At 54.8% G+C, this 12,981-nt stretch overlaps 1 protein-coding gene across 1 annotated transcript in view; it reads right to left on the reverse strand.

Moving 5' to 3' along the window:
• PKNOX2 (PBX/knotted 1 homeobox 2) overlaps positions 1-2,903 on the reverse strand; it is a 62,361-nt gene extending 59,458 nt beyond the window's left edge. Inside the window, exons 1-2 of the mRNA XM_085318146.1 lie at positions 2,674-2,903; positions 1,056-1,127 (exon numbers count right to left, since the gene is read on the reverse strand). The gene's annotated coding sequence lies outside the window, so the exon portion shown is untranslated. The remainder of the gene's footprint in view (positions 1-1,055; positions 1,128-2,673) is intronic.
• Positions 2,904-12,981: the final 10,078 nt, after the last annotated feature.

The following is a 12,981-nucleotide window of genomic DNA, read 5'->3' on the forward strand; positions in this document are numbered from 1 at the left end:
CTTTTGCTTTTTTTCCGCTTTTGCCTTTTTTTCCTACCACTTTTGCTTTTTTGCGCTTTTGCCTCTTTTTTCCGTGCTTTTGCCTCTCTTTTGTGCTTTGGCTTTTCAGCACTATCGCTTTCTTCGCTTTCGCTTTTTTCYGCTTTTGCCTTTTTTTTGCTTTTGTTTCTTTCCACTTTTGCCTTTTTCACTTTTGTTTTTTTTTCTGCTTTTGCTTTTTTCCACTTTTGCCTTTTCTTTCCACTTCTGTCTCTTCTTTTGCTTCTTTTTCCCGCTTTTGCCTTTTTCACTTTTGCTTTTTTCTGCTTTTGACTTTTTTTCCGCTTTTGCCTCTTTTTTCCCTTTTTTTCCGCTTTTGCCTTTTTTTTTGCTTTTACTTTTTCTGCTGTTGCCTTTTTTTCTGTTTTTGCCTTTTTCCTTGCTTTTACTTTTTTTCTGTTTTTGCCTTTTTCCTTGTTTTTGCTTTCCTTTTTTTTGCTTTTTTCTTTGCTTTTGCTTTTATTTTGCTTTTGCTTCGCTTCTTTGCTTTTTTCTTTATCTTGCTTTTCTATTTTTCTTCTGTCTTCGCTTTTCCTTTGCTTTTGCTTTTTCCTTTGCTTTCACTTTTGTTTTATTTTGCTTTTTTTTTTGCTTTTGCTTTGGGGATTTTTTTTTCACTTTCGCTTTTTGATTCGCTTTCCCTTCGCGGCTCTGCCTCCCGTTCGCACGGAAAGCCTGGAGGAAAGCGGAAACGCGAGCGGAGAGAAAGCAAGCGGCCGCCRGAGCCCCTTCCGCCCCGGAATAAACCATCCGTCGCCGGCAGCGGCCGAAAAGGATCCCTGCCCYGGCCCCGGGGGGCTGCTGCAAGCGAGGGGAAGAAATGCAAAACTACGACGACAAAATAGCAGCGAGCAGCAGCGGGTAACCGGGAAATCCCAGCCGCGCTCGCTCCAGCCTCCGGGAATTTCCGCCGAGCCSGCGGCGACGTTCCCACCGGGAACGTTTCGAACGTCTCCCACCCGGCCCGTCAGCGGGGATSAAAGAGGAGAGGGAAAACGTTGCTCGAGCTTACTCACGGTTCAGGCTTTTGTCGGTAGCTCCACGCGGAGGGAAGGGAAGCGTCAGGATCCGAGCCCGGAAGGTACCTGCTGACATGAAAAAAAAAAAAATCTTTTATATAAAGAGTCACGACAAACTGAGCAAGAAATCGGGGCACAAAAATAAAAGACGGAGTTTTGGGATAAATCCCCCCAGGCAAGGTAGGGGCGAGCGGCCGCCCGCCGCCTCCGCTCGCACCCGGCGGATCGGCGCCTCCGAAGCTCCGAAGCCTTTTTCCCATCGGGGGAGAGAAGCGTTTAATAAAAAGCGTTTGCAGATCGGAGCGGAGGTTTTGAAATTACTGGTGTTTGAATCGCCCCTTTTCCTCCGGGGCCGGCGGGGCAAAGCCGCGTTTGCTAAGAAACTCGAATCCCGGATTATCGCACGAAGCTTTCCCAACCCTTCCCGGATCGCTCGGAGGAAAAGTAGGGAAGAGGCACCCGGGGATCCCGTCGGGAGAGGGAAAGGCGGCGGCTCCGGCGCGGGGAGGAGGGAAGAGCGAATCCCCGCTGCATCCTCTCCATCCGTGCAAAAGCGGTGCGTGCAAAAATCGGCACGGCGTAAAATGGGAGCGTGCAAAATGCCCCGACGAAACGCCGGGGGAACGGGCACCGCCGGGAAAAAGAAATTAAATTAAGTTAAACAAAATAAAGCAGCTGGCGACGTTCCCGCGGCCCTTCGCGGAAAAGGCACCGGCAAAAACGGGCTTCGGACGCAGTTTTCGAGGAAGGGGCTGGACGACGGCTACCGAGGACGAGAGGTTCGGCTCGAAATCGAGCTCTCCGGAGGCGAAATCGCGTTCGTCGGTTTACCGAAGCCGAAGCCGGTCTGGGGCGGGCGCCACCGAGGAAATCGGGCCGGGATCCGGTCCGAGGCCGCGCCGGCGGCGACGCACGCGTCCCTCTTAAAAGCAGCTCGAAATTATTCGCAACGTTCATCAGGTTCCCACCTTTTGGGCTCGACACTCCGTCATCCGATTCCCGGCCAAGTTGGCTAYGGAGCGCGAGCAAAACCCGCTCAACCGTTTGCAGCTTTTGCACGGAAAAATAGCTGAGTTTTTACGCCGAACCTGGAAAAATTTGATTGCACCGGTGCTCGGGACAGAAAGCTGCAGCCGAACACGGTTTCATTCGACTCGGGCATCAAGCAAACGGGATTTTGCCGGCACAAGCTCCGGTTTCGACGCCAAGAGCCCAACGGGCACCCAAGGGCGGCCGGCAATTTTGGCCCTCGGAAGCCGAACGCGCCGGGAAACGAGTTTGCACCGGACGGAAGGAAACGAGAGCGGCCGGCGAGGGCGGGAGGTCGCTCGGCTCCGGAGGGGAACGCCGGCCGCTTCGTCGGGTCGAGACGGCGAAAAGGAGGACGTCGAGGTTTTTGCAGAGCGAGAAGGCAAAAGGCAAAAAAAAAAAAAAAAAAAATCCCCCGCGGCCGATCGCCGCCGCCGTAGGGAGTTAAAATAAATAAATGAATAAATGAAGCGCGCGCTGGAGACGGGAGCTCGGCACCGGCCAACAGGTGGAACAGAAAAATAGCCRCGGGCGCAACCGTTTGCAGCTGATTTATGCGAAAATATAAAAGTAACGTCATCCTAACCTCTGAGCATCGCACGTGGCGGCAGCGGGGGGACCGGGCTGCTCTGTGTTTCGTCGAGCGCGGCGCGTTTCAAATGCCACCGGAGCCCCCGGGGGCTCCCCGGCGGAGGGAGCCGAGCAGAAAGCGCTGATTTTCCTCTCCGGGTTCTCCTGCAAAAGAGCTCGGATGTAATTACGGGGCCGGAGTTGGGAAGCGAAACGGGGAGATCGTCTGTCAACGCGGGAGAGCAACCATCTGTCAGCCGGGGCTTCCCCGGAGACGCGGCGTCCCGGCTCCGCTCGGCTTTCCTCCTACCGCAGCCACCGCCGGTCGTGGCCTCCCCCCAGGGTCCCCAAAACACATCGTGGATGAGGGTGAAGGCCACCAGCCCGCCAAGAGCTGCCGGGACCCGCCAACGGCTGCTGCCCTCATCTGGAGGCCTCCTAGGAGCTTTGCTCGTTTTGGTGCCCTCCTAAGGTCTTGGTTCACTTTTGGTGTCCTCCTAACGTTTCTGCTCATTTTTGGTGCCCTCCTAAGGTCTGCACGCTTGGGTGCTCTTCTAGGATGYTTGCACAGTTTGGGKGCCCTCCTAAGGTCTTTGCACACTTGGGTGCTCTTCTAGGATGCTTGCACAKTTTGGGTGCCCTCCTAAAATCTCTGCTCATTTTTGGTGCCCTCMTAAGGTCTTTGCACAACTTGGGTGCCCTCCTAAGGTCTCTGCTCATTTTCGGTGCCCTCCTAGGATCTCTGCACATTTTGGTTACCCTCCCAGGGTCTTTGATCAGTTTGGGCACTTTCCAGGGTCTTTGCTCACTTTTGGGGCCCCGCAAGTGCTAATTTTGGGGTCTCTGCTATCACCTTTATTCATTTTTGGTGCCTAGGTAGGGTCTTTGCTTATTTTTGCGCCCTCTCCCAAGGTCTTTGCCCTCATTTGGGGCACCCGCTCGGGTCTCTGCTCACTTTGGGTGCCCTGTTAGAGACTTTGCCCATTTTTGGTGCCCTGCTAATGCTGATTTTKGGGTCCCTGCTAGGGTCTTTGTTAATTTTTCATGCTTCCCTAGGATCTTTGCTCATTTTCGGGGTCCCTGCTAGCATCTTTCCCCATTTTGGGGGTTGGGTAGGGTTTTTCCTCATATTCGGTGCCCTGTTAGGGTCTTTGCTCATTTTAGGTGCCCCATTAGAGTCTTTGCCCGTTTTTGGTGCCCAGTTAATCCTAATTTTGGGGTCTCTGCTAGGGGTCTTAGCTCATTTGGGGACCTCCTAGGGTCTTTGCTAATTTTTGGTGCTCCCTGAGGATCTTTGCTCATTTTCAGGGCCTTTGCTCATTCTGAGCATCCTGCTAGCGCTATTTTTTTCGTGCCTGCTGGAGCTTTTACTAATTTTTGGCATCCTCCTAAGGTCTTCATTTATTTTTACCATCCTCCTAGGACTTCAGCTCATTTCTGGGTGCCCTCCCGGAGCTAATTTTGGGGGTCTCTGCTAGGGTCTATGCTCCTTTGGCAGCCCGGGCAAGCAGCGACGCAGACGGAGGGCAGCGTCCGTCACCGGCAAGCAACGGAGGCGGCGTTACAACGGCTACTTCGGCTCCCGACGCGGTCCTGGAGCGGACCGCGGACCCCGCGCGGGTCCCAGCAGCACGCCRGCTGCGTGCGCCCCTCCGGCCAGGGCGTATCGGGGACCGGGGAGGGCGCTCGCCACCAACGCGCGACCCCCCCCTCCGGCCACCGAATCCCTCGCTCCTCGCCATCCYCTTGCTACCCACAACGGCTTTAACAGCTCGTATTTTGTTAATTGTACAAACCTAATGGGGGAACGAGTTGGCAAAAAAAGGGTAATGGCCATCAGGCCGGCAATAAAACAAAATTAATGGTCCATGGGCAGAAATCATGTCCACTTAATACCAGCTTGGAAACTCTAATAGAATAATGTAATACCAACGGGGTTTTTCTCTATATGCAGATTGCTTACACCACTGTTAATCATGCACAAAGCAGGCCACACGCTGGCCAAGATCGCACAAGCCTCCAGGGAGCCCGGCGGCCGGAAAGGTTTTGCAAAAAAAAATTAAAAATAAAAATAAAAAGYTTCTTACCACCACACACGACCAAATCTTACCCCCACGCTCCGCACCGGGCACCCAAGGATGCGGGGCAGGACCCGCCGCCGGCGCTTGGCTTGGTCGAGCCAGCACCGGGGACGTAGCCGGGAAGCACGAGCAGGGAAAAATAAGCGTGTTTGGGTATTTTTTTTTTTAATTTTTTTTCCCCTCCTCCATTCCCACGCTTGCAAGGCGGTGGCCGCAGAGCCGAAGGATGCTCGGGCCTCGGCGGTGCAGCGATTTGCACAGCGCCGGCTCCGCTCGCAAGCCCCAAGGAGAAGGTTGTGGGGGCARGGGGGGAGGATTTGGAAGGCGATTCCAGTGCCAAAACGACACACCGGAGATCCCTCGCCACATCGAYGGRAAAAAAAATAAATAAATAAAAATACCACGCTTCCGAAAGCGCAAAGTCCMCCAGCCGTCGGAGGGATTCGGAGCTCGCCGCGAGCCGAGCCGCCGTCGCGAAACGGGACGCGGGAGCCTGCTTCTGCTGCGGGAAAACGTCATTTTGCAGAGCTGAGGACGGGAGGATTTTGCTCAAAACGCAGCTGCACGGCACGCCGTTAAAGCACCCCCGAAACCACAGCATTTAACCGCTGCTGAGCCCCTTTCCCCCCCTTTTTTTTTCCCCCCATTCTAGTGGCTCCAATAATTTAATATTTTTCAACTCAGCCAAGCTTTCGCTCGGCAGCGTCCCCGCCGAAACAGCTCAGCCAGGACGATTCGGTGCGCGCAAGCAAGCCGGAGGTACCGCTTTGCTCACGAAACCTTACCAAACGCGTGGATCCCCCCCCCCCCCAAATAAATAAATAAATAAATAAAAAGCTTGCACAAAACAGGCAGAGAAAGTTTTGGCCAGAGCGAAGCCGTCTAAAATCCAGGAAAGCCGGGATTAGAAACGGAAGCGGAGTATTTACGCAAAGTCGCGTAAATAAAAGCCGCTCCGAGCAGGCGCAAACGCCCCGAGCGCTTTTAAACGGCTCCGACGCCGGGATTTTTCCAGGAGGGAAAGGCCAGCGGCGGACCGAACGGCCGGCCGGGGCCGTAAAGCGGCTATTTCGGGCCGGCCAGCGAGGTAGAGTTTCGCTCTGGCTTTCTTGCGGTCTCGGGTGCCGTCGGCCCGACGCGCGCCTCAATTCGCCCCTAAAATAAATAAATAAATAAATAAATAAATAAATAAATAAATAAAATTAAATAAATTAAATAAATGAGCCCATTTTAAAGGCGGGAGGAATAACGCAAGCGTTAAATGTAACAGCCCAGACACCGCACGCGTTTCTATTACCGACCCTTCTGCRCCTTATTTATAGGAGCGCCAGTAAAAGCCCTGCAAACGCGGGCAACGCTTTCCACGGCGTGAAACACGTGGAGATTCTCAGCTAATCAAGCGACTGAAAAAGGGGGTTTGGGCAGGCAAAGGGTTTGTGCAGCCCTGCGGGACGCATTTCCTGCAGAAAAGCATCTGTTAAAGTTCAAGACGGGAACTTGGGTTTGGGATCCCGAGAGCGCTGCCGGTTTCTCCGTTTTATCCTGATTTTCGGAGGGTTTCTTTACGGCATCCACTCGAATTGATTTTCCCCMAAAACGCAGCTTTTCAGGCTATTATTATTATTATTATTATTTTAAGTAGAAACACCAGGACGCGTTTTCCAAACACGACCGGAGCCCGACAGGCATCACGTCCGAAACATGCCGATTTAGGGCAAATTTGGGAACTCCGCGGCTCGCCGAGCGGCCTCAAGGGGCATCCCCGGCAGCTGCCGGCGAATCCCCGGGGGAAAAGGACTCGCAACCCGACTTCGGCGGCTCTCCTTTCGTCGGCCTCATCGTCTTCAAAACGCCCCGGGGCGGCACGAAAAGCGAGCGRCGCGGAGGGGATCCTGCAGGTAGAATTATTCAAGACGCGGAACGCTCATAAATCTTTAAGCTTGCATGCCAAATGAGGCCTCTTTTATCTTTATTTTTTTATATATATATAAATATATATATATATAAAAGCATTAAAAAACAAAGTAGCTGCACAAGAAACCGAACACGCAGAAAATTGCCCGCGCGTCTCCGGCGCTGCAAAGTCCAGCGGAGGCAAAGCTGCCGCAGAGACCCCTTGGAGGGTTTTTTTGTTTGTTTTTTTTTCCCCCTCTCTGCTTTTTGCGGGGATTTTGGGCTCCTGCCGAGCGCATCGGGGTTTGCTACTGCCAAGTTAATACTAACCAGGTTATAACACGTCAAGACGATTTGGATTTTTTGGTTTAAATCCGTTTTGAGAGCTGCGGCAGTCGGGCACCGCTCCTGACCGCGGAGACGCGTTTTCACCTTCCTCACCTCCAACTTGTTCAGAAACAAGCGCTGGAAATAGTTATTATTCTACGCCTGCGACTTTGGGGAGCAAACTCACGGCTTCAGCTGGATTTCCTCGGAGGCAAACGGGCCGTACGGCTGGAAAATTCAGCCAGCGCGGCTTGCTGAACGCGCTCCCGCGGATTTGCTCTCTGCAAATATTCGAGCGCCGGAGCTAAACGTTCGCTCCCCGCGGCCGCATCCGGAGGGTCCTTGCTCCCGCGCCAAGGCGGAAACTGCCGTAACGCTCACCCCAGCGTCAACGCCGGGATATTGGCTCATCCCGCAGCTTCCTACCGAAGTTTCTCTGGTTACTCTAAAAATACGAACGGGGAAGGGGAAAAATCCCAAGTCGTCCCGCGTGTCCTCGCGGAGGAGGATCCAGGAGGCAGCCGAGCTCCAGGGCGCTTCGGCACGGGGTTTTCTGCAATTTTCTGATGCGGAGAATGCTGTCGGTTTTCCAGAGGGAAAGAAAAAAAATTAAAAAAGGGTGGAAAAGCACCGCACCGGCTTCCCGCTACCAAACAGCGGCCGGCCCCGGGGCTGCCGTCGGGGACCGCGCGGTCCCATCGCCGCCGCTCGGCGYGGGCCGAGAAAAAGCAGGTATTTATAGCCCGCGCTCTCATCCTCAGCCCGGCCGATTAATTAAATTAGCACAAAGACGGGTCTGTTGAGCGCTCGCGGGCTCGCTAAGTCGGGGCCGGCAAACAGGAAACAAAAGGTTTAATTCTGTCTGGCTGTATGAAGGGTGCTGTATGCGCCGGCCAGGTGCTGGAGCGGGGCCAGCGCTCGCCGGCGGGGGCCACGCGTGCCGCCGAGCCGGGCCTGAACCGAAGGGGCGACGATCCGGGCGGATTTCACCTCTTTGCGGGGCGCCGGTGGGTAAGAAGAGGTGGAGAAGAAGGTCTTAAATTGGGCTCAAATGGGACTGGCCTCCTTCGGAAAAAAAGACTAACAGACAAAAAAAATAAATCTAAATATATATTATATATATATATATATATATATATGCACGTTTCCAATACGTGCAATGCGGCTGCGAAAGCCTCAGCAGCGGGTTAGAAACGCTTCCCCGGCGCGGGGACGGCGGAGAGGGACCGAAATCCGCCGCGGGAATCGGCCGCCCCGACGCGCTCTCCCGCCTGGGGAGACTCGGGGCGCGCGACCGGGGAGCATAAAAAAGAGGGACGATTTAAGGCRGCGGCGCGAGACATCGTTAAAAAGGCAAAAAAAAATAGAAAAAAAAGGTTAAGCGCACGGAGAGRCTCCCTACCGGCGAGCCGGCTCCGGCAAAAAGCCCGGGGAACGGCGCCGAGATCGCGCGGAGCGAGCGGCGCGCCGGGGCCGGCCGCGACGCCTGATAGAAGTTTTAATTATCAGCTCGTTAAGAGAGAGGCAATTATCCAGATTTAACCTCTCTCCGGCGCGGCATCGCTCCTGCCGGAGCCCGGCCGCTCGCTCCGACGAATCCAAACCCGGGCGGAAAAAGTCGGACGGCGCCGCGGGAGGCGAAMGGGAGAAAGAAGAGCTGGGAGGGTGGGAAAAAACAAAATGGAAAAAAAAATGAAATTAAAACATCCGTTCCTTAAACGTTATTTATTTACCGGCGCCCGTCGTTTCCCGCCTCGTCCCGGCTCCGTCCGTCCGTCCGTCCGTCGGATCGGAAAAGCAGCGGAGGAGCCGCCGTCCCACCCCGGCGTCGCCCCAGCCGAGCGGCGCGCGAGCCCGGCGCGATCTCCCCCGGCAAATCTGCGCCCAGATTAATCCAATTAAGGCGCTGCCCAGAAATCCGTCGCCTAATCCCGGTTATTTTACCCATCCCATTACGCGGTGACAGCTCTGATTCTTACAGGAAAACAACCCGCCGATGCCATTTATTGAGTTTATTCCGTGCTGTCAAGCTGACAAAGTGCTCCAATTTCTAGAGCGTTTGCTTAGAGCCAAATAGCTTTTGCGTCCGCTTTCGGTGCTAAATATTTGCCAGAAGTACCATTTTCATCTAGCGAGCAACTTAAAAAAAAAAAAAAAAACGCATTTTAAATGCTATTTTTAAATGTTTAAATGCCCTCCGAAACAAAAGCAAGGCCTCGGCGCAGTGCACAAACCCAGCCGCTCCGCCGACGAAACGCCCCGCTTCGGTTTTTTACGCCGCTAAATTAATTGCCGTAGTTAAGACACGTTGGATCCGTCACTARGATATAAGGAAACCAATTCCTGCACGAACGCGCTAAAAGCCTTTCCGGGCGCTTTGCGCAAGTGTGATTTCCCCGGGATCGAGATGCAATTTTGGTTTTTTTAATTATTATTTTTTCTTTTTTAATTCCCCCCAAGTAAAGGGAAGTTAATGCACGCAGGATTCGGATTCTGGGGGCTTGGGGGCTTGTTGCTTTTTTTTTTTTCCTCTTTGAAGCGGGTGAGGAGCGAGGAGAGAAGGACGAGATCTGGCAAACGGCGGCGAGAAAGGAGGCGCCGCGGCGGGACGGGGAAGCGCCAAACCTCACGCGCGAAAGCGGCGGGCAAAAAGTCCCATCCCCGAAACGTTTCCAGTGGCATCCCCGGGAAGAAAAAAAAAAGAAAAATGGGAAATCCTGGAAGACCTCAACAGACCGGCACTCTCGGCCATGCAACACCCCCTGCAGATGCCGGGGCTCCCGCAGCCCCTTGGGAACAGCTGACCGAATGGAAAAATTAACACCTTGAAACAGGGAAAAAACAAAAAAAACAAAAAAAAACCCTGGCAGCTTCCCTGCAGAAAAGACGCCGAGCAGCTTCGCGGGACTTTTATACGCCGCGTAAATTAGGATGGTCCCTCTTTCCGTTTGCGCGGGCCGAGGCGGCTCGGCTTTCCCTTTCAAATTTATTGCTTGCAAGCCTTAAAAAAAAAAAAAAAAAAAGTCCAAAGCACTTTACGTACACTGTCACAGCGGGAATTTGCTCGGGGATAAGGGAGCTTGTAATTGCTATTCTAAAACTAGCCTTGTAAGCTTGAGGTAGTGTTTAAAAAAACATTTTAAGGGGCTTTACAAAGCTATAAAGCGCCTTCCGACCGACCTACAAGTGATGTATCTAAAAAAGACTAGTCCTGCCTCCGCAAAAGAAAGCGGCGAGGAATAACGCAGACGATACGCCGTTTTCGGAGATAAAACCGCCAAAACGAAACGTTCCTCGTCGAAGGGATTAAAGGGAGGATTTTTTGCAAAGTTGCAACTTGCCGCTTGATTCCCGGAGCTATTTAATCCAGGAGCAGAGCGGCGACGGCGCCTCCGGAGCGACCGAGTCCCGTCTCGACGGGAAAAAGCTTCGACGAAGAGCCCGGGAAAGCCAAATTTCCTTGCCAAACTTGGCCCAGACGGCTCGCGCGCGCGGCGGGATTTACGGCAGCAACGGGACTCACCGCTCCGCTCCCGCGGACTCACCGAGCCGCAACCCGGATGCCGTCAGGGATGTATTTTTATGTATTTTCGACGTGGCTCGTTAGCTGCAAAGAGCAGCACCAAGCAAAAAGGCACCGTCCGGCTCTGCATGGCCTCTTAAAAAAAACATATATATATGTRTATATATATATCCTGACGCTAATGCACCAGACATGGCTCTGCAGAAGCGTCCCATCTCCGCAAATATTCACCCGCCGCCGATTTAAGTTCGTCGTCCAACGCTCTGCGCTTATTTTCGCCCGCCGCTCTCCTCCCCGCTCTCCTTGGCAGAAGCAGCAAAGAGGGAACAGAGAAAAAAAAAATGAAAAAGAAAAAAAAGATGTAATCAGCTAGACGGAGCCAAGGCCAAATTCTCATCTTATTTACACAGCTGCGGAAGCGACGCTCGGCTCCGGCAGAGTCGGACTCGCTYCAGATTTACAGCTGCGCAAAAGGGGACCGTGCCGGACGGTCTCGGCCGGCGAAGGCGGTGACGACGGGGGCAGGATTATCCAGAGAAGCAGCCGRTTTTTCTCCGGAATTATTTTTCCCTTCGTCCTATTATTTTGAGGCGGAATCTTAACGGTCCGCCTAACGATGCCATGAAATATTTTTTTTTTTTCCTAATTAGAGGGCATTCGCTCTTAACGGGACTCCGACGCTCATCGGGGGGCAATCCGCTCCGTGCCCGCCCGGAACGTACTTAACCCTCCGCGAGGATCCCGAGGATCATTTACGACCCTCGGCACGGCGAAGGCTGCTCGCAAAACGACCGCAGAACCGGGTTAACTCAAAACGAGCGCAAAATTAACTTCAGCCGGCAGAGCCTAACCGCGAACGAGCACGAACGACCCCCCCCCCACCACCTCCCGGTTTTCGGCTCGGGTTAATCCGCCGGGAGTCGGCGCCGGTTATCCTGGAAGAAGTCCCTCGCGGCCGAGACGTTACCGGTTACGYGCCGCTGTCCCGGCATCGGGTCCGGATCCCGTCGTGTTATTCCACRAAGCACCAAAAAAGCAAGGATTCGCCCCGTATCGGGGCAAACGGAAAGGCAAGGAGAGCGCAAGGCGGGCGCGTCGGCTCCCCTTTTCCAGGAAGGAAAGGCTGGCGCAAACCCGCGGATACAAAGCTCGGGAACTAGAGCAAAAGGGAGGAAAATATGGAAAAAAAAATAAAAGCGGCGCGAAACAGCCGTCACCCGTACGCGTAGGGTCGGGGCCGCTCGGGATACGCTTCCCCACGCGGATAAGGCGGCACAAAGCGACCCGGCTGTTCCCTGCCGAATCTCCGACCGTTCCCGTCTCTTCTCGCCAGTCCAAAGCGCAAAGCCGGGGATTAAACGGATCCGGTCGCTCCGGGCCGGCGGCTGACAAAAAACGTAGGAAAAGGATCATCTCCCAAGCGACGAGAAAAGCAGGAAGATTCGGTCCGGCGGACGAACGCGAGCTCCCGGCCGGAGGAGGACGCACGGGCCGTTTCGAGCAGCCGGGCGCTTCGACAGGGGGGGGTCTCCCGGGATTCGGGAGAGAGGACCCCACGCGGCCAACGCGGCCGTCCCGGGAAAAGCGGGGAGCTCTTCTGCCCACCCGGCGCCGGTTATTCCCCCGTCGACTACAGCAGCCCCCTCGGAAGCATCCTCCAAACTTCAGGAAAAGGCGTTTCGGTATTTTCACCTCGTGTTTTTGCGAGGAAGAACGCGTCTCGGGACGAGGTTTTTCAGCCGAAAGGATCTTTTTTTGCCGAAAACGTTAGAGGAGCGGTTCCCGTCGCGGTTCCCGTCGCGRTTCCCGTCGCRGCAGAGTCCGGGCRGCGGCGGTTTAAGGCGCTAAGATCTTCGTCCGAGGAGCCGCTCCACGACGCCGGAGAAGCTGTCGGCTGCCGGAAAGGCTGCTCCTCCGAACCTGCACGGGACGAAAGGCAAACGGCAGCTCTGCGGCTGTCGATCAGTCCGAGGAAACCACGAAGCGGTTAAGAAAGTTCGCCGGGGTTGGAGGGTTGGAGGGGGGGGGGGAAAGGCCAAAGAAACGCAAACCCGGGAGGTCCGGCCAGCGCCACGGCTTCAAAATTCGCGGATGGGAAGCGTAAAGGCGCGTTTCGGCGCGGGGCAGAAATTAAACGGCTCCGGCGGGAAGCGAAACGCCTTACCTCGGCGGTTAAGCGCCTCCGGGCGCCAGGAGCCCCGTTTCGGGGAGCGAGGAGCCCGGTCGGCGGCCTCGGAGCAAGCCGCCGCGCTCCGAATTCGATCTCGCCCTCCTAATTAGCCTCCGCCAATTAACTTTTGCCCCCGACGCAGAGGATCTCAGCGCGGGGAGGTCGACGAACGGGCCGAGCGGGGCAGAAGAGGAAGAAGCCCGTCGCCTCCGTCCGCCCCCCCCTCCCCTCCGCCGCCGCCGCGCCGCCCGGCAGACAGCTGCCCCCGCGTTCCAGCCAAAAATAATACCGGCACGGAGCTGTTCGCAGGAGACTTAATCTAATCTCCGC

This window comes from Rhea americana, unplaced genomic scaffold (genome assembly GCF_003343005.1).
Source record: "Rhea americana isolate MKP2758 unplaced genomic scaffold, rheAme1 scaffold_522, whole genome shotgun sequence".
Taxonomy (NCBI): domain Eukaryota; kingdom Metazoa; phylum Chordata; class Aves; order Rheiformes; family Rheidae; genus Rhea; species Rhea americana.